The 26,891-nt window shown below is 38.2% G+C and overlaps 1 protein-coding gene across 1 annotated transcript in view; it reads right to left on the reverse strand.

Moving 5' to 3' along the window:
* Positions 1 to 26,891, reverse strand: part of plpp4 (phospholipid phosphatase 4) — a 92,743-nt gene that overhangs the window by 54,638 nt on the left and 11,214 nt on the right. The gene's annotated exons all lie outside the window — the stretch shown is intronic.

Here is a 26,891-nt window from a genome sequence, read left to right on the forward strand (position 1 = left end):
TGAACATCCTGGGTGCCAAAGGAGACAATGGAGAAACTGTATTCCACAGCAAATGAAATGCATCTTGATAGAAATACATCTTTCAGATCTATGGTCACAACCAGTTGTGTTCACCACTCACATTATATATGATGTTCATAGTGCTTCTTAAATCCAGAATGGGGTGGATTCAGCCTCTTTTCTACTGCTTGTTTCTATAGTAAGGACTCCACCTCAATCTGTATAGCCAGCTGATGTGAGTCTCGTGCCTTTGTAAGGAGAACCCCTGTGCTTGGTGGTGGTGAAAAGAAAAACTGAAAGTGACTGTATTTTCAGATAGGATGACAAGGTGCTTCTGCAGTTTTGATGAATCACACTGTACTTTGATGTTGTAATTTTCTGGATTTGCATGGCAGCACCAATATGGCCTGCACTGTATCCGCATAACTCTAACTCTTGTGGTGTTGTTTTTTTTTTGTGGTGTTGAAATTCAACATCACAGTAATAGTGTAATGGAAGGGGGAGGACATGTCTGCCCAAGACTCCATCCCGCTTGAATTCCCCACTCTTCCTTTGTGTCAGTACTGCCTAATATACCCCGAAGCAGACTGCCAATACTTTATCCAGTCCTAAATCAGCTGACAACTGAATAACCTGGGCCAATCTGGCCAAATTACTGGGTGGGAAACATGCGGACTAACCACCACCCTCATTCTATTCGATTGGCTTTTGTATTCTATTTTAAAATAATGTTTATATTTCTACATAGTGATCTCAGTGGTCAGTGGCTTATCACAGGTTTTAAAAAAAAAAATGATTTAACAAACAAGCAGACGTGGCAGGCAGTGTGATGTTTTTGAATGATGCATTTGCATTAGGGTCAAATAATTATTGACACTCTGCCCTACTCTGAGTATCAACATTGTGGCAGTTGATTGGATGATAAGTTGCAAATGGTCATTGGATTTCTTTTGCTTCCATTTACAGACTTTATTGCCTTTTTATGAGAGACCAAGGTGTGAGCCACCCAATGCTCTTTCAGTAATCAATATAAATTTACGTGACTGGACTACAAGTGCCAGGGCAAGCAGGTGAGAAATTAGTCAATGTGGATAAATGAACAGCAAGTTGCAGATGCCTCTTGGTAGGCTTACTGGGGCCTGACCAGAAGAACAATAATTATGAGAGGCTGTACAAGAAAGGAAGGCTGACATCCTGGGGTGATTCTAGAAAGGGGCAGGCAGAAGCCATAGCCCCTCTTAAAATTTGAATGACTTCCCCAAACCAATATACACCTCCACTTACCAGTTTCAGTGAAAACCCGGTTCACACATTCACTTTAATTACTAATGGTAATTAAATAGAAAGAAAATAATAACTTTACAAAAGCCAGGCTGTTAGCTGTGTGTAATATTACAGAAAATCAAATTGTATTTTCATGGTTTTAAGTTCACTTATTTGAATTTAAGGCGGCAGCTTATAGTGATGTTTTCTGAATTCAATCTCTGTAACTACTACCCTGTACAGCACTCTACACATAACAGTCTATAGAGTAAATACTGAAAGTGCATGAGGGAGCAATTTCAGACACAGCTCTAGTGTTCACCCTACACACACACACACAGAATTCGTGTTACAACCCGGCTTCACAATCAACCAGACAAAAAATCTAAAAAAAAAAAAAGGGTTGGTGATCCTATTCCCAACCCATTACCACATTCCCTAACACATTCCCACAATTTTTTTTAACAAACCCTACCACCATGCCCCCAGAAACAGTGGATAAAACCTAGAGGTAGAAATTGCCAGCACTGGTAGCATGATGTGTGAATTCTGGCTCTGGCAGGTCCTCTGGCATCACTCCAGTTCATAATTGCTCTCAACTAATGCAGGATTGTTTTTTTCTCATTTCGTTCACACAGTTAGTATTTTTGTTTGTACTTGCCTGTGATATTTTCTAACGAATAAAGTTGGTTCTATTTTCACAAAATATAAACAGACTAGAAGCCTAATTTAAATCACTCAACCATGACCAGGCAGTTACTACACATTCTGCTCCTGAGAAACCAGTGATCCTGACCCCTTCTGCTCTCCGGACCTGCCTGATCCACCCTACTTCTGGGTAAAGTTCCCATCACTTGGAAATCACTCACTGCTGCTGAGGATAGCCCCATATGGACAGCCTAAAGATACATGAGATTACTGTGGATGGTACCACTTAGAAACCATGAAGATGGCTTTGGACTGCAATTGATACAAACAGTTTTGCAACGATGGCTTACTACCACAACTTCTGTGATGGCTTTAGTACTGCAATGGCCATGAACAGTTTTGCATTCAAGTCTCCATCAGTGAACAGTTTGATAACTTCAACAAAATAGATGTCATGTGAAAACTATAATGAATTTTCATGGTTATACAATTGCACTTTGTGACCATGTAGTACACAGATATAGAAGGGAAATTATTTACAATCGCACTATCTGGTGTCACCCATATTAGGATGGGTTCCCTTTTGAGTCTGGTTCCTCTCAAGGTTTCTTCCTCATATCATCTCAGGGAGTTTTTCCTTGCATCCATCACCTCTGGCTTGCTCATTAGGGGTACACTTAAAAATTTAAAATTTATATCCTGAATTTACATATTTCTGTAAAGCTGCTATGTGACAATGTCCATTGTTAAAAGCACTACACAAATAAAACTGAATTGAATTGAAATTGAATTGAGTTACTAAGGATGAATGAATGAATGCTGTATGTTCACTTTAATGAACATGGTCTTTGTCTTGCAAGGTTCATGTCTGACCACTGGATGTATATGACGTCTACATGAAAGTAAAAACCTCCCGTCTTTTTTGTTGCATCCCGCTGGATGCCCTGTGAACCTTTCTAACAAGCTTTTTAAAAAAGAAAAAACAATAGAGCACCTCTTATTCATATCTGTATTTGTGTCTGTAAAGAGCACATTAGCTGTTCAATCCATTAGCTGTTCAATGGTGACTCTATAACAGCTACATATAATATTTTTGGAAATCATTAGATATCAAATTTTTTGCAAGACAGCTTGACTATCACATCTTTCTCATATTCAAGCAGTTCATTAAAATTCCTTACAAATCTAAACACTAATGATGTTAAAACAACAGATGAATAAATGATCTTTTGAAGTAGGTAAAAGATAAGAAGATGAGAAAAGATAAAAATAAACATGAGCTCTTCATCAATACATCCAGTAATGGGTAGGATTAGTCAGACCTTCTGCAGGTGGCATTAAAATATTTTTAAAAAAATTCGACACAACACACACCTCTACCAAAGGGTGAGCAACTATCCACTTTTTCTGGAAATTTGCATGGTTGTTTGGTATAATCTACATTTAACTGTAACTCTACATCTGCTCACAAAATATGCCATATTACAGTAAATTAATGTGTTACAGTGAATTAAACCCACAAACAGCAAACTTATTGAGAGCCTCTAAAAAACAGCATACATCCAACGCAAAAGTGGATAATCTCACCTGGATACTGTACACTTGTACCTAAGACCTGCTGCTGTAATCATAAACAAGCACTGTCCTGTGCTTATGCCAGTACCCTTAATCACAATATGCTCATACTGAACATGCTTTCAACCCACTCAATGCTGTTTTAATGTTTACTATACAATTGTGGAAGAGTAATGATTTATAATCCCACCATCTGGTGTCACCCAGAAGAGTTTTCCCCGATTTAGTCGCCAGCTCCTCATACAGCAGCTACCAACTGGGGAGAGTGACGGCTAACACATGCTTCCTCCTAGACACATAAATCCAGCCAATTGCATCTTTTCAAACATGCTGCATCACAGGGCACCGTAACACCCTTGCGGAAAACCGCTATCTTCCCTCTTCCACATACATAAGCACACCCATGCCACGATTGGCTAGAGTCATGGCTATGATTGGGGAAAGAGAGTATGCCATTCCTCCTGCCCCTCCCAGCAGTTTTGCTCTCTAGTCTCCCAGCAATAAAATGGCTCTGGCATTGCAGGGATTCCAGCTCACAATCTCCCGACAGCAGGCCAACCACTTTCTGTCGCACCACTCAGGAGCCCCGGGATGGGTTCCCTTTTTAGTCTGGTTCTTGTCAAGGTTTCTTCCTCATGTTCTCTCAGGGAGTTTTTTTCCTTGACACTTTGGCTTGCTCATTAGGGATTTCTCTAGAGCTGCTTTGTGACAATGTCTTTAGTTAAATTGATTTGAATTTAAAAGACATTACTATTTTTAAAGGGCAACATTTTTTTTTTTATCTAAGACCTCTCTTTCTTGTTCAGATATCTGCACTCTTATAGTCTTCTCCACTAACAGCTTTGCAACAAATGCATTTTGCTATTACAACCAACCAAAACTAGTGGCATTACAATTACATGTTAACTTGGTGCAATCTGACTGGTGCTTTTGGCCTTTAAAAAGAATTATATTATAAATAAAGGGCAGAAATTGATATTTTGTGCGAAAATGTCTATCATCTCATTTATTCTCACTTCAAGGTTAAAAAACACCTGATGCAATAATTATTTAAACTATGTATGAAAATTTAATTTATGTATGAAAACACTATACAGTATAGCACACAGGTCCTCCAGGAGTAGCATTTGACATTGGCATGCATGTCTTAAAACATGAAAAGAGCTCCTGTGTGACGCACACTTTCCCAGGTTTCCCGTCATTACTGCAAGTTTTGTTTTTCCAATATTCCCAAGGCCTGTCAAGTTGTGCACTTCACCACTGACATGCCCTTCTCAACCCTGGCACATCCTAAGCTCCTCAGGGTGCAGGAAATCTCTGTTTTTCCTCTACCACACCTGTTCCTTCAGTTCTAAAGAAGACAAAAATGGAGGAAAGGAAGATTTTACTCTTGTGCCGAGCTGAGGCATAAGCACTTACCCAGTGACATTTATCACTGTTGGCACTCTCATTATTCACACAGCAAATGTCACAGGTGACAGCACGGAATCACACATGACTTATTTCATGTGAGAGATGTGTCCAGATGAAATTTATCCTGGCTGTCCAGATAAAAATTTATCCCAGCCCTTATAAGCCCACATGGGTTGTGTTGTTCAAGCAAGCTTGTGAAAATCAAAGAAGACAAGCTGGGTGAAGGAAGTAAACACACACATACACACTAAAGGTTTAACACAATGCCATTATCTGTATCTGTTTAGTGCTAGAAAATATCTGCAACCCAAAGTGGGCATGGCCTAAACCAGAAGAATCTTTCTTTCTTTCTTTCTTTTTGAATTGAATATTTTGAACCACTCTTCCCTTGGAAACACTGGGAAATACCCGAGGTAGAAATGCCAGCACTGTCAGCATGGTTTGTGAATTCTACCTCTGACAGTTCCTCAACCTCAGCTACATCACTCAAGTTCACAATTGGGCTCAACTAGAGATGTTTGTGGGCCTTTTTTTTAGTTATTATTTTTACACATATTTATTTTTGTTTGCACCTGCCCACAATATTTAACAAATTCTGTTAATTTTTTAATTTAAATGAATAGCCTAATGACCCTGAGCAGGCAGTTAATAAGGATGAATCCGTGAGCACTGTAAATGCATTGTGTAATGTGGTCTTTGTCTCGTAAGCTTCATATCTGACCGCTCGTTCACGTCCTAGTGAAAGTAAGACTTCCGGCTTGCCCGAGTTCTTTGTTGAGTTCTGTGGGATCCTACTCCCGATGTACACCTCTAGTCTCAACCAGATGCCCTGTGAACTGTTCTGGCAAGCTTTTTCAAAAAAAGCATATTTCTATTTCTGTATTTCTATCTGTTTAGAGCACATTAAATGTTCACTCCTGTAGCTGACATTTCATCTCTAGTTTGCCAGCCACAAGATCTGGAGGTGAATTATTAACCCTCATGTTCTGCTCATTAATCAGCAATGGATGTGTCATTGGCCCAGGAAATTAGCAATACTGCAGTGCTCTGTATATTAATTAATTAATCAACTAAATGATTAATTAATTAATACCAATATAAGCACACAAATATTTGGGGATCCTTCTGGTAACAGGTGTATATATGTGTGGGTGGGACATTGAATCACTGAATACGTTATTATATTATACGTTTTTATACATAGTATTGTACTGTCACATTTTGACATGAAAAGAACATGAGCTTAACGGCTCCATAAACATATTACACACGTCCTCCCTCTTCTCACTTCTGAGCAGAAAAGCAGACAAAACTGTATTTGTTTTTAGAAGCCATAGAACAGTATTGCTAATAGTAACTGGAATATTAACAAAGCAAAGTCATAAGATGCAGAGGGAATGGTTACACAGTTTACAAGTGGTAATTGGATGAATGATGTGTTGTAACATTTCCCTGTGTGATAAAAGAAATACGTATCCAAAATGCTAATGTTGCAAAAAGAAGGCTAGTAAAAGCCAGGAAACCTTATCAGTCAAATTCAGTAATGTACTTTGGTGTCATGAGCAGGTTAATAATTCTCATGATGCATTATTGTGCCATTTTCTTTATAAGCTGTGAGCTCAGAGTTCAAATCAACTGGCTTGACATTAAAATCCCTGATTTACTGTGTATGAAAATGTGATAAACTATACAGACCATACAGACATTTTCTCCTTCTCTCTCTCACTCACCTATTTTATCTGGTGTGAAGACTGAAGATATTCAAGTGCCCTGGTACTGGAGAAAACACATCATTCTCTCTCTCTCTCTCTCACACACACACACACACACACACACACACACACTCTCTCTCTCTCTCTCTCTCTCTCTCTCTCTCTCCCTCTCTCACACAGACACACACACAAACACTCTCTCTCTCTCTCTCTCTCTCTCTCTCTCTCTTGCTCTCTCTATTTAAGGGCATTAAAGAGAGTGACAATGAGGAACCACAATCAAGTCTTTAAAAGAAAGCTTTTTGGCCATCCATAATGTTTATCTTTTTTTAAAAAAAAAAATGACCTCAGTCATGGGTGGTCCAAATGGAGCTCGATGAACACGCTACATTTTGTGTTAACACAGAAGTTGAAGAAAAGAAGTGAGAAAGAAAGACTGGCACAGTAAATACCAGCATGGGCCATCCTTCAGCTTATGCTAGCTCCTAAGATGTGAGCTGGAGGCCTTCCAGCAGCCACACAAAAAAACATTTTAATTCAGTTCCCTCTGACTGATGATGGATCGCTGCAGTACTGGCTCCCTCCTCGCTTTTTAGGATTTATCCCGCTTGGCTAAATGTGCTTCCAGACTTTGGCAATATATTGTTATGCAAGTGCAAACATGACCTAACTTTGTCTTCTGCCCACAGATTGATAAATTGTTTATTAATTATAAAAATTAAAACATTTCTCTGTGCAGTAACTACAGGAGCACAGTTTCTAATGGTTCAGTATATTTTTTCACAGGGTTATGAAATTCTAGCAATTTTCCCACTACTTTTAGAGGGAGATAATAAAACTTTTTTACATGCCAAATTTGCCTGTGCTCTCTGGGTGGTAGGGATGGTATACCCTCTCTCTGCTGTCAATCACGGTGACACTAGACAATTGTGGGCTCATGTATGTAGAAGAGGGCAGACAGCACTCTCCTCTCAGTGTGCTATACTGCCCTGTGACATTTCATAAGCAGCAGTTTGAAAAAGATGCACCTGGCTGGCTTCTCACATCTCGGAGGGAGCAGTCGTTAGTTTTCACCCTCCCCAGTTGGTAGCTGAATTCATTTAAGGTGATGTGGGCTAAAAGTATATCCATGTCATGATGCAAGTAACTCTAACATGTCTTTAAGACACTGAAATAAAATGTAATGTCAATTATTTCCATTTTAAAATACAAGAGTTGTCACAAGTTAAATATTTCTTGGCTACGAAATGGATCTCAGGAAACTTATGTTGTTAATATATTCGTCTGTGGCCATGAGAAGTTTAATTTGTGGCCTCAGTATATTATCTCATGGCCTGAATATATTAACTTGGGGCCACACTTTATTAAAAATATAACCAGCAGGTCACTCAGCGGCTCTGTGTTTTTCTGCCATTTTCTTCTGGCTGATTTGTATCAGCCGGGACTGTATTTGTTATGTTAGGTCTATCAACGTGTTAGAATTAGCCATCATTGGTCATTCAACTTTACCCCAACCAGAGAAGCTAAAAGGGACTACTTTCCTGCTCACGCCCAGTGTCTCTGTGCCTCAGAGAGAAAGCAAAGAAACAAGCAACAGTGTATAAAGACGACAAATTCTAACTACATGAAGCAAAACTTCATGTATTTACAATCTGTAGTATTCATACATTGTTTTTTGTAGTAGTTTACATTTGGAAATAGTGAGTAATTCTAAATCACTTCTTTTTAATGGTGACAGGAATGAAAATTAGCAGAGTGGCTGCACTGTGGTTGAGATAATCATGATCTACACCGAACACTGTAAAAAAAAAAGTAGTCCAGCTGTATTTCTGTCTAATTAACCAATTTAGATTGACACGCATTACTTATGAGGTTATGAATGGAAACGTAACAAAGTTAAACCTATCTTGGCAAACTTTATCAGCAAAACTGCCCACTGGGTTAATAAGCCACTGACCACGGTGTGTTAGTAGGCAGTTAAATGAAGAGGACAGTAAAGTTCTTTTATTGAAGCAGACACAATATACGTGCTGCTTCTGCATGGTCGGTGCCATGCTCTGTTGATCAGTGTAGCTTTTAAACAAGAAATATGTATAAAATGTTAATGACTCGCAGCTTATTCGAGAGCGACTCGTGACTTGTGTGAGAGCAAAAGCATTGTGGAAGCTCTGCGCTGTCATTCCTGCACACTTTTTTATACAACTTGTTTAAGATGCAGGGAAGACACTGCTGTCAATCAATATGTGATCTGACAAAGCTACACAGGTCTGATCAGGCTGAAAATTTTGTACCTTATATATATGTATATATATATTATATTATTCTCATTGACTTAAGCACAGTCCTCAAATGAAAATTCTCTTCTAAACATTGTGAAATACTCCACAACAATAGCTCATTTACTCGTGTGTGTACATGCATTTCTCATTGCATTCATACAGAACTCGACTGTTGAAAGAAAATTTGTCTAAAGATGTATTGAGTAAGGCTGGGTGATGAAACAGCTTTTCTGATATCTCACACCCACATGCGTTTATACATATTCCCAATGTATAAATCCTTACCAACAAAATAGACAAGCCAACACTCATAACGTAACAAACATACTATATATTAGATCAGCTCTATTGCTCTGATCTTGTAATGTCAAATAAAGTGACAACATAAGGGTACTGTCTCACATTTTAGAGCAACCAATCACACATGCTGTAAAATGTAAACTGCACCATCATTTCGCAACAGACGTATGAACTAGAGACGGGAAACTGAAATGTGCATGCTATGATTCATGAATATGTAACAGTCAGGAATAAGACAGGGTCAATAAGTCAGTCTTGCCAGAGGATACAACAATGTTATGCGTGAAGGCTGGATAAGGATAAGAGGAGGTCATGGCAAACAAGGAAGAGACAGAAGCAGGCAAAGATGCCGAGTTATTTCAAACGATATACGGGCCACAATTTGAGTCCATGTGATCAAACGTGCTCTAACTATATGGCAGAAGCTGGTTAAGAGGTAATCAGGTTCACAGTATCATCAATAATCAGAGAAAGGTTAGTAAATCCTTGGACCCTGGGCAGGACACCTCCCTGTTTGTCCGTTTTTCATCTGTTTGTCATGTTAATGCCGGAATCAGCGTCGAACCCCAGTTTCACGGCCTCCGAACTCCATTTCCCAGCACACATTCTGCGACAACAAACACTACACATACAACAAACACTACACAAATGCAAAGTATCGCTCTGTGCCGTTTACCGCCTGATGTGCCAAGCCTTGCTCATTGTGTCTGATTATCTGGTTCTTGATCTTCCTTTCTTTTTATTGTTTCTTTATTCTCGTATTTTGCCTGGTATTGTTTGTTTGCTGATTGAAGTCACAGGTATTCAAATTTGGGGAAGGAATTCCAGGGGGGTGAGGGTGAGATGAAAAATACCAAAAAAAAAGAAAAAAGTATTTAAATGACCAATTCAGACCTGCCAACATTTACACATTTTGTGTAGGAACTTTGCATTTTAATAGCGGAATGCAAAAATATTCCAAAAGAGCAGTCTTCTTTTTTCCCTAATAAAAATGGCAGATGAGCCAATCTCCATGTGAATCCAGAGTAACTGACAGTTGCACAGGTGGTCTGAGCACTCTGTCTGAAAGATGAGCTGATGCGGCACTCGTGCTTTGTCAAAGTAAATGGCAAATTTTTTTTTTTTAGATCATTACTGTGAAATAAAGTCCATCAAAGCATGCCTGACTTAACTCTCATTAACTATTAAGTGTGTAACATCAGTTAACTTTATTCATTAGCGATTCCACTGAAATATTTTTGTCAAAAACGGGATGTTCGGTTTACATCCAAAAGAGTAAAAAAAATTTACTGAAAATTTTAGACTAGAAAAACATTAAATACCAACAATGAAGTGTAAAAATATTAACACACAAATGTTGATGGTGTTGATGAGTATTACTAGATCAAGTGTTCTTTACTGTAATTATGTTTATGTTGATTTATATATATGTTGGCTGACCAAAGTCAAGAGATGTGGCTGAAACATCATAGGTCACCGAGCCACTGTGGACATGCCAGGTCTCAGTGGGGGCAACGTAACAATGTGTGCTGCCAAGTTGGTGTAAATGTCCACATTTTCACGCAATGGGACCATGTAAGACACATCAACTGGCTTTCTTTTACATAATTTATAGGTATCTTATTCCTGAGAATGAGAGGAGAGTGGACAAGGATCATTTACCAGTAGTTTTCTGGTAGATTTCTCCACACAAACCTAATCAGGGAATGGATTATATTCCATCCTCGATTTCTGATAGAGTTCCTGCCACCTCTCTTCTCATCCCTCAATCCAATTTAGGAGGGTTTTTTTCAGTATGGAGGTGAAGTTTATTATCATCACTCTCATGTCTTTGTTGTTCTGCAATGGATGCTGCCTGTGAGGACATGTAGAGGAGCAGAGGCATGTAGGGAATGGTTGTGCCAGGCTAAAAAAATAAAAATGTCACCATTTTTTATCACAAGGCAGAATAGCAAGCGTGAGGTTGACAAAATCACAGAAGCGAAAAGTAATGGTGAGTGAGGAGGTAAATTAATTTCGTGCCCCCATTTTAATTTAATGTTCTCTTGGGTCCTGTTTAGTTCTGTTAGTTCCTAATTCACATAATGTTGCTGTATTTTCTGTTTCACATTACTGGAAGTGCAAAAGTGCCATAAATACAAAATTGTGAATATTTTTCTTTGAAATTGGCATTAGATTGCACTGTAATCAGAGGACTACAGAGAAACTTCAACACAGAGCAGGCGATTGTCTCAGTAAGAAACAAGAGTACATATTAAGACTGGCATATTAACACTATTCTTTAGTTTTTTTGACAGTTTCAGTTTCAGCAATAATAAAGGTAATTGCATTTCGGAAGCACTGATTGTATTCAGTGATGGATTTATTTAATCTTGAACCATGAATTAAACATTTTGAGTGAGTTGTGCTGCACAGACGAAACTGATGTGGTGCTTGTATTTAACGCTTGTTTAATTTTAACAGTGATTCAGAAAATGTGCCAAGGCAATTGATTTAAAAAAAAAAGGTAATGGTTGCTATTCACAAACTGAGAATAAATTCATTTTTTTTGTTTGTTTGTTTTGGTTTGGTTTTTTCCTCTAGGTCCGTAACATTTGCTACAAAATATCTTTTATCTTTGGTAGCTAAGACAAAGTTATTCATCTAAATTCACAAATTAATTCACAAATTATGCAGAACATGTTGCTTACCCTATGCTCGTTAAATGAATGAATGAATGAATGAATGAACTTCTGTTACTGCTTTAGTTATCCGCAATTTCTTAGCGACTTTTTAATAATCATGCTGTGTTGATCAATTCTATTGTTTGTTAAGAGTGGAACTACCACTTCCAGTACCTCATGAGATGTACTTGACAATCAGAGCTATTGGGATGTCTGAGCATTCGCCCATCATCGGGAGATTATGAATTTGAATAATGATTGTCCCATTCATATGTGACCAAGAATACAAGAAAGTCATGAAAGCATTGAAAGAACTGGTCCTGTCTCTAGATAGGAACAATGGCATTTATCTCTCCCTGTTAAGCAGAGCTGGCCAAATGCAGGCATCTGTCAGCTTATATGTACAGAAAAGGGAAGTTAGTGTACTCCTCCAGGCATATTCAAGAGTTTATGTGTTTATGTGTCAAAAGAAGGAACCCTCACCCTTGAAGGGAAAACTTAGCTAGCAGGTGAGAATTTTGGTACAACTACACTGAGAGAAAACTGAATGTGGGCTGATTATGATATTATACGGTAAAAGATAGGCCTGCCAAAATTTATTAAAACCGCAATCTCGATTTCAATGCAATCAGCCTTTGCACGGTTATCTGCTGTGAGAATGACCGAAAACATGGTAGCGTTTGACCTCATACACACAGCTTAAATGCCACAAGTCTCTGTGTAATGTACATGTAGAGGCAGGATACAAGTTCAAAAACTCAGCATGTGTTTTATTAAGGGCAATCAAATAAGCATCATTATAATCCAAAACGTAGGCCGAAGCACAGGCAGGCAGCATTAAAAAGGGCAAATCCATAACCACAATAAAAACAGGAAGGAAAAAAACTGGAAAATCATCAATAGGAAGAACGCAGGCTTGGAAATGTGCATTAACTAAACGAGACTTCTCAAAAATACACACACACACAGAAGGGTACAAATTGGAAGACTAATCAAGAACTAATCTGAAAACTGATGGGCATAATGGACGCAAATGATGAAACAGAGGCGAAGACAGGACCAGGAAGTCAAAACCAACACATGTCTGAAAGCTAAGCCATGAGTGGATTTAACAATGAACCAAACACACACTTGCAGTAAAAAATAAAAATAAAAATTTCTCCGGTCCAGCTAGGCAAATGTTTAATGCACTGAATACAAAATTTCCAATTACTAAATAAATAAGACTAAATGAATGAATGGACTTGTCAACAGCTCATTACACATAGAGCAGGCTGATCAAGACTGATTTTCACCCACAGGTGGCTTATGAATCGCTATAGTCAGAAGAACAGAAACAAAGCCATCAATAATTAATGTAACTAGATATTAATACTGCTTGCTTGTTTCCTTTCTACTTAAAAAGGACACTCTTAATGGCACCCTCATATATATCATGGCTATATATATATATATACATACACACATATATATGTGTGTATGTGTGTGTGTGTATGTGTGTGTGTGTATGTATGTATGTGTATATATATATATATATATATATATATATATATATATATATATATATACATATATATGCAGCCATGATATATATAAACTGCTATTTAATATGCTATTTAATTCAAAATGCAGATGAGCATGAAGCTTCATTAGGATATGTAGCCAGAAAGATGCCGCAGAAGAGGCCGACTTTGGAGCTCTATTTCTGGTTAAATGATGAAACTGTAATACATTTTGTTTACAATATTAAACCTGCTTGGAGCAAATATTGATTTTTTTTTTATACAGACAAAAATGGACATTATTTTGCCTTGTTTATGATTCAGAAATAAAAAAGGAGTCTTTTCAGTCATAATTTTTCTTCATTCAATTTTTGTTCAGAATATTCGGAGAATCAAATTGAATCTAATCAAATTGTGACTGGAGTGTATCATTACACCCCTATTACTAATGCTTATAGAGCTGTCTTTTTTTTATTATTTATCCTGGATAATGTTTGTAATCTAACTACTACCACTCTAACCTAAGGACCTAAGAGATAAAACCTGGCTCATGCTAGCTAGAAGGGACAAGCACTTTGGAAAGAGGGGCTAAAGCAGTTTTTGGATTTTGCAGGAGCTTTGACAAGATAAATATTTTGGAGAGATCATCTGAAATGCAGTGTTGGGAATTAGGATCAGTACAGTTGGTGAAACTATTAATTTAATTACATTTTCCAGTAGTGAGGTGGTAGCACTGATCCTTTTTAAAATCAAATAAATTTTAATTTATTGTACTAATACATGCTGCATCATTTTAATTTCCCTATCATACAGACATATTTTTACATCGAGTTTTCTTTGTTGATTGGATGGAGGCTCTTTTCTCTTCAAGTCAATGCAATGAAGTTGTTTCTTAAATGAGGCTCATGTATGATTCACTAGTCCTGAAGTACACATTCCTTGGCTTAACACTGACAAGGTATATTAAATATCACTAGAACCCGTATTCTGTGTATATACATTGCTGTTATTAAATGTAACTGAGAAAGTGTATTTAAATACCAAAAGGTTTCAAGCTGTTCACTTACTATACTCCCTGCATGCTGTAAAAACTGGCATCTCTCCACAGCTGCCATTTATATGGGAAACTCATTTATCTAATTATTACACGTTAGAAAACTACTACTTTGTATTGTGCGGCATGGAGCTGTGAGGTCTCGTAGTATAGTAGTGGACGTGGGTGTCTGTAGAGACAGCTAATTATAGAGGTACTGCCTACTCGCTGCGCACTGCTGAAAACAAACCCTAATTACAGAAATCTGTGTGTACATGCAAAGAAGGGTACCTATCAGAGGACGGTAAATGATTAGACCAAAAGTCTGTTGTTAAAAGCACTATACAAATAAAACTTATTTGAACTTTCCAAACTTGTTTCCGCACTACGCAATTCGGAACTGTAATCGAAACTGGTGAGAGGAGCATCAGTTAATACAAATGACATTATTAAAAGAGTCCAGCTTCATCATTTTGATATATATGTAATATGTACTATATGTCCTTCATTTGAATAATATATAATATGTAATATATGTCCTTCATTCATTCATTAATGTTCAGTAACTTTCTTTATCCTAAGTGTCTGGATTCGGAGTTTATGGTGGAAATACACCCCGGATGGGACGCCAGTCCATCGAAGGGCATCATTCACACTCACATTCACACCTAGGGGCAAATTAACATTGCCAAGCCACCTAACTGCATATTTTTTGGGAAGTGGTAGGAAACAGTAATTCTATACATAAAAAGATAAACATGTACATTCAGCTCCAGAATTACTGCCCCACCATCCACCCGTCCCCGATAAAGATGGGTAAAAGAAGGTTATGAAAAAACGTCTGTGGTTAATAATCTTAATTAAGGGTGGCAATATTGCCACCTCACACTTCCAGGGTCCTTGGTTCGATCCTGATCTTGGGTAACTGTCTGTGTGGAGTTTCACATGAGTTTCCTTAGCGTTCTCTGGTTTCTTCCAACCTTCCAAAACATACCTGTAGGCAGACTGGATGGACTATCCAGGGTGTATTCCCAGGATATGCTTCTGACCAGGATAAAGTGGTTACTGAAGATGAGTGAATAAATAAATGTTTAATATGAGCTTGTGAAAGGATAAACTTAAGCCTAATATTTCACCAGGTTGAACAGAGGCTCCACAATATTTTCAATTATGTTTCATTTTATGAATGAAATTGCAAAATGAGTCCTGTAATGTGCAGATGGTCATGAATGTAATTGGGCAACCGACACAGACAACAGCCTAAGAGAGAGCTAGAGAAAAAACGAAGAAGAGAAATACAAACACTGTGTGTAAGCAGTGAACTGCGGAGGTGAAGCAAAGCCTATGAAAAGCTGTCAGATGCACGAGTGACTTAACAAAGTGTTGCGTAAAAACGACCACACTGACAAACCGATGAACACAGTTTTGTCTGATCACATGTCTAGTTCTACCTTTGTGTGCTGATCATCATCTGATTTTGAATTTTGATGAGATTTTGCCTCTAAGCCAAAATGAAAGTGTCACGCACTGTCTTTGCCTAACCATCTAATGTACACAAGCAAAAAAAAAAAAAAAAGTTCTATTAAAAGTTCTCTTTTATAGTTCTATCCATCAAGTAATGAGCTGTATGCCCAGCTTAGGAATAATTTCAGAGATCATTTGGCATAGTGAGAACTGTGCAATTAATGACTCTCCTAGCCTTATTTGCCTGTAATCGTCTCTTCTCTGCTCACACATCTTTAATTGGCCTCCTATTTGTGCTTTTTATCCAGCAAGCTTCCATTTCCACACCACATTGATCTGTCACATTACTTTTCCCCCCAGAGAGCAATGCTGACATGTTTGTAATAATGTACTTGCTCAAAAGAAGTGAGTATCAGTGGTGGCTCATCCATAGGGGCAGCCGTTCAACAAATGTTAATCTGCGTAACGTCCTCATTCGCAACTTCATAGATTTTAAATTCCACTGATTTAAGAACTGTTGCTGTTTAACAGACGTAAGCCAATGCTCCATTGATTTGATTGCCTTTCTAGATTGGGGGGCAGCAGAGGGCACTGCAGTAAGCATTAATAGAGGCCACTGGGGCAGGAATTACGCTGCCCCATGCTCTGTGTTGATATGTGGACAGGGCAGGGTTACCCCCAAGGCTCCAGACTAACACCATCCCGTCGTCCTGGGGACAGTAAAAATAGGGTATGCGATGAAGTAAAAATCTTTCAGGACAAAGCGTTTACACTTAACACCTGTAAAATATATAAAGTGACAGGAGAATGAAAGTTATACTGCAGTGAGGAAGGTGGGACGTTTTTTTCCCCTTGCAAAAAAAGGTGACTACTTCAAAGCTGTGGCTGGTGGATCACCATGTCAGTCAGCTATGGAGATTCCAACATCACGCTCTCCTCTGATTCCCATGGCAACAGTAAGCTGTAATCTTTAATAAGTCCCGAAGCGGACGTCAATGTGGCGGCAGTCAAAAAGGAAAGCAATGATGAGGTAAGAAATGAGATTACACTATTAAGGTTGAGCCATATACATTTTTTAAGTAAACTACTCTGGTTAATCACATCAGTGTGTGTTGAGTGACACGGTGGTTAGATTAGGTAGCTAACCATCACTTAACTTAGCTGGGGATGGAAAGGGCTCTTTCAGCTTTACCGCCGGTTATGTCTTCCATGGGTAGGTTGGTAATGCTTCTTCATATCATTAGCTGTATGTTAATCTGTATGACAGACTTTAAAGGCACAACTGTTATGTTAGTGAATTGATATTGCCTGTCGGCTACCAGTGCCGGGGCCAAGCCCGGATTAAACTGGGTAGAGCTGCATCAGGAAGGGCATCCAGCGTTAAAACTGTGCCAAATCAAATTTGCGGACCAGTGATCTGCTGTGGCAACGCCTAACGGGAGCAGCCGAAAGAAGAACAACAACAACGTTACACTTAGTGCTGTGTGTATAATTGTGATGGTCTTATCAATACTTGTGCTTCTTTGGTGATAATTACATGAAATCTATAGTCACGATAATCCAAAAGAAGCTGATTGCTGATATTATAAGCTGATATTAAACCAAGAAATAACCCTAACACTATTGTAAACAAAAGAAACTGAATATTTGGGACGGTCAGTTTTCAGTTTGGGACGGCTGACACCAAGTTTCAGGATGGTTCTGGGATGGTTCTTAAAAAAATTAGTCTGGCACGCTAGTTTCCAGCATTGGCTGGTTTAAAAATACTCTGTCGCTGCCAAGATCTTGTTTTACAGCAAATTGCTGGAATAAAATCTAACAAATTTCCACTAAAAATGCAAAGTGTAAGTCTAGACAGTGTGTCTGTGTGGAACAGAACCATTTCTATTATAAGAAGTATTGCAAAGCCAGGGAGACGGAAAGGAGGATTATTGAGTGGATAATGTTTGTATATCAGAAATACATGTGAAATACTTGTTTCCTGCAGATTTAAAAAAATTGTTTGTTTGTTGTCAACTAATTTTGTCAGACAGTCTCGGTGATCTTACTATGGATCAGTGTAACGTGTGGACTAAAGAGGCAGAACACAAGTGTGTAAAATAGCCATGTAGTTTATTCCACAACTCATCATCAATGTTCATGGCAATGGTTAAATAACAGGCAGACAGCAACACATAAGGATAATCCATAACTGTAATACGTGAAAACCAGGTGAAGAAAACTATACGCGGATCTACGAAACAAAGCAAGAACACAAGGCTGAGATGAGACTTAGCAAAGTCACAGGAGGCATAACTGGGCAAACTAATCAAGAACTAATATACAACATGTCCATGCCATCACAACAGTAGGAAGATAAACCAATGACAAGACAGGTGTGGAGACAGGACTTAAAATGTACATGTAACTGTAAACCAAAGCACACAAGCAGAGATCAAACCCAAAACAAGAAATGTGCGTTTGGTGCGTTGAGTAGCATACTACACACGGAGAGGGGGAATTCATGACATCAGGTATACCTGAGACAAGCCTCAGTTTTAGTCAAACTCAAATAGCGCGTAACTATCTAAGTTCCACTTACCAGTCCGTAGTTATGTCTGAAGTATGAATTTCAATGTCTGCAGACTTAACTCTGAATACGGCCCAACCAGACACGTGGCAAGAACTCTATGAAACCTATTAAAAAATAAGAACTCTGTATATTCATGTTTAATACAGATTATTCTATTTTTGTCAGATTATTCATATTGAGCATATCATCACTACATGAAAAGACCAGTAATGGACCAGCAAACTCCAGCACACGCTGCTAAATTACGGAAGTATATGAAGAATGCTTCATGTCATCAGTCCCTAAAGATCCAGATAGGTCTGTGTTGGTTCCAGTTACAGATGTATGCGTAAGAGATACAGTCATTAGTCATTAGTCATAGAGGGGATGAAGCAGACAGTGATTGCGTTAGCCTTCCTTGAAGATTTAACACGGACAGCTTTGCGCCGCGTTTTTAAGGACCACAGGAAACTCTTTGCTGATCGTGATAAGTGGCTCATCAGTCGATTTGGTTTGCCTAGTGTAATATCAGTTTATCTCTGCCAGCAACTCGGGCCACTTTTGGAGAGGCCAATAAAACACAGCAATAACATCCCCATGCACACTTAAGTCCTTTATACTTGAGGGGTTTTAGGCATGGGGCATATTTCACCGGGACAGGTCTGACATTTCTCAACCAACTATGAGCCGAATAATAATGCATCTTACATGCATTGCTCAAGCTGCAATGCATTACACTTCCAAACACAGCAGTGGAAAAGACAAAAATAATGAGGTCTTGTCACAGCATCGGAGCTTTTAAAACATAATTGGTTGAAGCCATAAAAATCACAATTTTAAACAGAAGTTGTTTAGCTGTATAGAGATTTGAGTCATTTCTGTGATAAATGCCAACATTCTAGTATACTGGCGCTTCTTACACACAAATTTAGAACTTATGCATGCTTCGATAAATTCTGATCTCTAGGAACTTCAAAACATTACAATAAAATGCAAAATAAAAATACAAAAAAATAAATAACATTTTAAAGAATATTAAAGTTACAGCAACTGTATAACGGTTATAAAGGTACATCGAAGAACTGCATAAGAAGCTTTGGCTGAATGAGATTTGGTTGAATACCACTGTGAGTAATGTTAATCTCAGGATCAGCATGTGCACAACTCAAGGAGAGCTCCTTAATGGGATATGACCACCTGCTTTCATGGGCAATTGAGTCAGATGGAGCATTCAGCTATGTTTTATTATGTTTTACTATTCATTCCATTCTCAGTACCGCTTATCCTACACAGGGTCTCGGGGAGCTTATCCCAGGGAACTCGGGGCACAAGGCAGGGGACACCCTGGACCGGGTGCCAACGCATCGTGGGGCACAATCGCACACACACACTCATTCACACACTACAGACAATTTGGAAGTGCCAATCAGCCTACAATGCAAGGCAACAGTGCTAAGCCACCGTGCCCCCATGTTATAGTATTCTGAAATTGAAATGGAATGAAGTGAAATGAAATACAGCCTGGTGAAGGTCTTAACTGGTGTGTGGAATATATTGTGTGTGTTTGTGTCTTGTAGCTTCCTGGGAGAATTATTTAAGGGTCTCTTAAACGTAAAATTTTGTTGGACTCTACAACATAAAACTTACTTTAAGGAAGCTGATTTAATATTTTTTTTTATTTGTGCACACCACAAATAAATGGGAGATTCTACAATTCTTCTTGTAGAAATATTATTAGTTAGTATATTATTAGTCGTATTATTGGTTGAATGTGACCCCCATAACGTGTCTATACAAAGTGCATAGCCTACCCTGTTACGGACAATAAACATAGGCAGCTAGCATTAAAGGAAAGCGTGACGCTGAAACACGTTAAATATGTTTAGTGTGAAATATTTGTGACGTGGTTAGCATCACAAATATTCTGATCTCTCTCATCAACAAGGTGTTTCAGCCTGCAGACCCTCCACTCACAAGATGTTTTTTGTATTTTGCATCATTCTGTGTAAACTCGAGAGACTGCTGTGTGTGAATTTCTCAGGAGATCAGCAGTATCTGAAATACTCAAACCAGTCCATCTGGCACCAACAACCATACCACAGTTAAAGTTACAGAGATCATATTGTTTCCCATTCTGATGGTTGATGTGAACATTACTGAAGCTGCTGGCTCATATCTGCATGATTTTATGCATTGTGCTGCTGCCATATGATTGGCTGATTAGATAACGGCATGAACGTGCAAGTGTACAGGCGTTCCTAATTAAGTGGATGGTGAGTGGATAATGTATGTCCTATAATAAAGTACAGTTTTTCTGAGCAAAGAGACATTTTTAAATATATAAAGTGAATTTCTAACATGGTAATCAACCAATGTCCCCAAGGATGTTCATGCAAAATCTTCTAGAAATAAATGCATGAAAATATTTTAATGATATGAAAGTTAGATAGCTATTGTGTAACCATATATGTCCTGATGTTTTTTCATTTGTAGTAATTCTGGTACTTGGCTGAAAAATACTAAATTTACAAAAAAAAATTTATGTAAAATTTAACAACCAAAACAATCAATACATGGTAATAAAAAAGCTTTGCGACATTTTGAGCAGACATAATTAGGGTGTAAAATTCACTTTCTCAACCTGCTCCTGTGCATCATAGCATCGAGGCTTCGTGCCGTGTGGATGGGACATTGTCATTCTGGAACACAGCAGGAAAGAAATGTTTCTTCATATTCAGAAAAATAACTATATTGATTTGAAACAATCCTTCCCTCTGTCCAAATCATGCCAGCAAAATGCCTCCCACGGCATAACAGACCCTCCAGTTTTCCTTTAATTTGTCACCCATTTGTATGTCACAATATTATGATTTTGCTGAGGCTTTGCTCAGTGTGGCAACAAGGGCCACTACAGGTTCAGTGATTTTCTGTCATAAAGAAACAAAAACATTTTTTTGAATGCCAGTTTCTTTTTACAGAGGGTAATAAAAGAGTTATAAAAGCACTGACACCTGACTGTAATGATGAAAAGTGTATTATGATGTTGTAATATTGAAAATATTGATATCAGAACGTCGCATTGTCCAGCCCTAAAACTGACTATGACTAAGCAAAATAATGTAACAGATTTTACATGATTTTTTATTGCTAGCTCTTGTATTCATTTTGACATAAAATGCAGTGCATTCTGGGTAAATCATCAAAGCTGTGTCTGCACTGCTAAATCTGAATATGGTTATGTTCACATTATCAGGTTGAAGCGGCACAAATCCACAAATCCAATCTGAGCAAAAAATTAGAATTGTGCAAAGAAGCTTGTAATGTGAGGGTAGTCTATGTTGCAGTATTTAAAAAAAAATTAAACTTTGTATTTAAAAAAAAAAAAATATATATATATATATATATATATATATATATATATATATATAGCATTCCATGTTTGAAATGAGAGGCTTTCACAGCTTAGATTCTGCAGCTGTCAGTAAATTTGTCAAACTCATATGCTCAGCAATATAAACCAAACTAAACATATTATTTACATGTAAATGTGCAGGATATTGTTGGTGAGTGTTGGTTTGTCCTGCTTCTCCTCCTTTGTGACTCGCTGTCAATATATTCTACTTTGAACTCATCCATTTCAGTCACCAAGTAATCACTCCTCTCTCTAGCTCTAGATATTTTCCTCATAAATCATGGATTTCAGGTCATAACAATGAACTCACTATATTCTTTCCTACACTAAAGTCTTTATTTGAAAAAAAAAAATCAACATCATTTGAGAAGCACTTAAGTATGTAATTGCCTTTCCACTAACCAAATGAGTGTGAAACAAAATGACATGAGGCACTGAACAGTACTACACTCGGATATCATTTCCCGATTGAGCTCATTACAGTTCTGCTAATAGGTGAACCATTTGCTTGACACTCAAAGTGCCAAAAAACTATAACACTCAATGACGTTGAATTGTGCAAGTGCAGGATTGGAAGAAGCTGAGTGGCTGGCAGGTGAAAATGACTGCCATGAAAGATAAGAAAAAAGGTAAAATTACATTTTTTAATCAAAGCTTTAACACTGGTTATGCACACTGACAAGCAATTCTCAAAAATTCTCAAATCTCACTTGTCAAACCATAGGTGCTATAATAAAACAACATTTTACAGAGACTTCACTCTCATTACTAACTTCTTCAACACTTTTGCAAAGCATTTCATGAAGTGCACATCTTCATTTCATGATTGTGTAGCATGTAGTTTCATACACAATGTTTGTACAGTAGTGATCCTCATGGATAGCGAAAAGGCTGTTTATGCACTGCCCCCACTGTCTCATATTATTGAGCTGTGTTCTAAATAGTTTTTTGATTTTATGGCATTTGGCAGACGCCCTTTTCCAGAGCGACTTACAATTATCTCATTTATACAACTGAGTAGTTGAGGGTTAAGGGCCTTGCTTGAGGGCCCAGCAGTGGCAGCTTGGCGGTGCTGGGATTTGAACTCTCGACCTTCCGATCAGGAGTCCAACATCTCAACCACTGAGCTACCACTTCCCTACAGCTGGTCCAGCTTGAGTCCACTTCCCTCATGTTTCCTTCCATTTCCTTCTGAACATGGACAATGTAGATTTAAAAACAGATGGTCACAACACGCCACTCCTGCAAAACAACACTTGTCCATAACTCTATGCTGCTGTGGATGGTACTGCATGGATACCCTAAAGATTGTACTTCCCAATGACATGTCCAAGACTTAATTCTCACTAGTTCTTCAGTGGGGGATCTCGCCTAGATACTGTAGACTTGTACCTAAGACCTGCTGCTGTAATCATAAAGACCCGGACACATACTGTACATCCTCTCAACGTACTCAGTTACTCTTTGACTTTATAGTATAGAACTGTGAAAGAGCAATGATTCATAATCCCATTATCTGGTGGAGCGCACCCAGAAGAGCATGAGAAGAGTTCCTCTCAAGGTTTCTTTCTCAAGGTTGTTTCAGGGAGTTTTTCACTGCCACTCTCACCTCTGGCTTGCTCATTAGGGATCGAAATCTACATCTAGATTTCTAGAAAGCTGCTTTGTAACAACGTCTACTGTTGTAAGCGCTGTGCATCTAAAATTGAACTGAATAAAACTATGGTTCTATGATAACCACTGGGGACCTGAAAATCAGATCCCTTCTTACACGTGTGCACACGCATACTGAGACTTCAGCAGAGGTAGATAGTGACGTATGACGCGTGACTCGATTTCCGTACACCTTGCAGCTATCACAAAGCACCATGACCATGACTAACCATCACCAACAAAGAGGATGGTTGGCTAGAATACAGTAATGTAGCTTACAAAACAGGTTGCTGAATATCTTCTCTCTCTAATTTGCACTCTTGAGCACAGAGTGCCTCCTGCTCTGCAACTCCTTAACTACTCATAATGAAGCGCTCAAATGTAATCACCCAACCCATTTTCATGTTGCAGAATGCAAGCAATAAATAAAGGTCATTCAAAACTATATCGAGTTTGTGTTGGCAGTGATATGCGGCGACATCTTGAATGCTCTTTCAGCTGCCTCAGACTGTTTATAATCTAGATTTGCACTTGAGCTACTAGTTAGAAGCTCAGGCAAGACCAGACTGCTTTCCTCTTTATCGGAAGCTAAAAACTGATAAATTAGCAGTTTTGCTTCTATTGCCGTTTTCTATTTTGTGCTGTAACGTGGGTATATTTAGAATTGCACCTAGACTATATCTAGAGGAAGATATGGTTCCAGTTTGCACCCATAGAAGGGCAGCTCAGCCTCTGCTGTACCATATTTGGACTAGATTAAGATGAAATCTTCCTAAACTACAATCAGAGGGAATGCTTGTTTGACACAAGCAAGCTTCTATCGATTGCATGCAAGGCATAAAATGTCTGTAAACATTTCTGCTCTTAGATTGTGTCTATTAAATAGGCACTTTGCAATTTAAAAAAAGCTTTCACAAGATTTACTTTACTTTACTTTACTTTTACTTTAACAGTAAAAAAAAAAAGTCTGACATTTCCATCAAGTCTTTCATGTAAATCACAAACTTTCCTGCGTTTTTCACTCATCACCTGATTCAGTGACAACAACTGAACACACAATCTATAGACCACTTGATCTACAGTGGCCTGTTTCTCAGGCTATAACAATGACAGTGACTTCAGTCTGTAGATAACAAACAATTGCACAATGTTGACCATAAATGCTTAACATGAAAAGCTCCACACAGTATATAAGGACTCCAGTTCCACACTCACACATTCACGAGCAATGCTTAGTGTGTATCTACCTGAACTTTCCAAGCCTTTATTTTTGCAGTCTGTTATTCTGGTTTTGACTTCGTTCTGCCTCTGGTTTATGATTTTGGATTTTGCCCAGGTATTGATGTTTGCTGATTGCCTGACCGTTGCCTGTTTTTGGATAACATTTTTGTACGCTGTTCTGGATGTTTGCCAGCCCCTGTAATAAAACCTCAAAGTGCATTTGCGTCCGTCTTCTCCTCCGTCTCATGATACATACACTGTTTACAGAACTTTCATACATTTGCAACTTGCACTTTTGAATAGTGCAAATCTCATCTGGACAAGAAACTGTTACCTGTCACTGTCACATCTAAAGGTAACAGTTGCTATAGTTAATAAACTTATTTCTCAGGGAAGAATACATCCACTTTGTGTTCTTTATGAAGACTCCATATCTACTGAACTGGTTTTGGTTGCTGCTTTGTACATCTGAGCTGTTGCACTATTACTGCCAAACACTGTTTAGACTGTTTATACTGTCTATAATGTTATTTCATTACTACAGTTGCACACATAGGATGCATAATCTTTTTTGTATCCTTTATTTATTATTTCTTATATAGCATCTAGTAAGAAAGTTGCAAAAACAGTTTCAATGTACCTGTGCAATGACAATAAAGATATTCTATTCTACTCTATTCTAAAGGCTTATAAGCACCTACTGTCTCCCACAGGCAATAATGCTGCAATTAGCTGACCAGGCTTTGGCGAGGGCACTGAATTATACAGTCAGATGCTGCATCACTGATCATGCAGTTTGTAGACGTGGAGTAAAGTGTTTGCACAGACAGTAATTGTACTCAAGTCTTATTCAGTATCATTCGGTCTACATTTGCCCTTGATCTTTTGTCCATTTTCTCGTTCATGCATTTGCCATCGCGGTATTAGCCTGAGGTTATCATCTTTGAACCTCTGCCTTTTTAACTGTGCATCTTGTGCTTTTTTCTTCAAATAAAAATGCTAACCCTTGTATCCAAGTCTTTGCATTTGTGACTCTGAACTAAAATATGAACATAAAATCTGTAAGTGACTGACAAGGCGGAAAATACATTTATTGAAAGTCAAGTCAGCCTGCTGGTCATCTCGGCAATGGAAACGTCAATGTGAAATCTGTATTTAATCGTTTGTAATTATGAAAATGTCACTGCACTGCAGTGTGCACACTCAGTTCTTACAGATATCCATTGTATCCAGTCCCTTTTTACTATTGCACCACTCTGTGCCGCTTCAATAAGCGTCTGTTAGAAATTACAATTTAGATGTAATGTCATGTTAGGACACACATTTCTGTTTTTTTTATATATTTAATTATAAAGAGATATTTATGCATAGACAGTTAAAGATTTGAAATTATCAACTGTCCATTTTCGGTGAGCCTGTGCGCACTGGAGCACAGACAGAAGTGGAACCCAATGTGGTCTTCTGCTATTGTATCCTGTCCGCCTCAAAGGTGTGTTGTGCATTCTGAGATGCTTTTCTGCTCACCACGGTTGTTAAGAGTGATTATTTGAGTTACTGTAGCCTTCCTGTCACCTCAAACCATTCTGGCCATTCTCTTCTGACCTCTCGCTTCAACAATGCATTTCCACACATAAAACTGCTGCTCGCTGAATGTTTTTTTTGTTTTTTTGTTTTGTCTGGCATCAACAACTATGCCATAGTCAGAGTGGCATGAGTGGGAAAGTGGCATGGTCAAATTCACTGAGATCACTTTTTTTTTCACCATTCAGAAGACTGATGTGAACAGGATGCTGTGATGTGAGCCAGTGCAAAGTTCACTATTTAATCTATTTATTATTAGGCTTAAATTATGTTCAACGTCTGCCATACAAGTCCACGTGAATTAGCTGTTACTGTAGAAGCGAAGTTTATTAGAACCAGCACATTAATACAAGCCTGTGATTTACCTTGCAGCTGCAGCTACTGTCAGAGCTGCGCTGTTATAGAAAATTAATCAACACCTGCTCACAAATCAGATTTGAGAATTCAACAGTGCAACATCAAGTTACAAAGTTATTTGGCCACAATGTTTATGAAACGTGTTTTGACAGAATTATATTAAGCCCCTACAAGCAGGACATTGAATATTCAAATGTGGCTTCTTTTTGCCTTTGAGTGCCAATATTTCCAACAGTATTATAACAGTGACATTTGCTGTAACCA

This window comes from Pangasianodon hypophthalmus, chromosome 3 (genome assembly GCF_027358585.1).
Source record: "Pangasianodon hypophthalmus isolate fPanHyp1 chromosome 3, fPanHyp1.pri, whole genome shotgun sequence".
Taxonomy (NCBI): Eukaryota; Metazoa; Chordata; class Actinopteri; order Siluriformes; family Pangasiidae; genus Pangasianodon; species Pangasianodon hypophthalmus.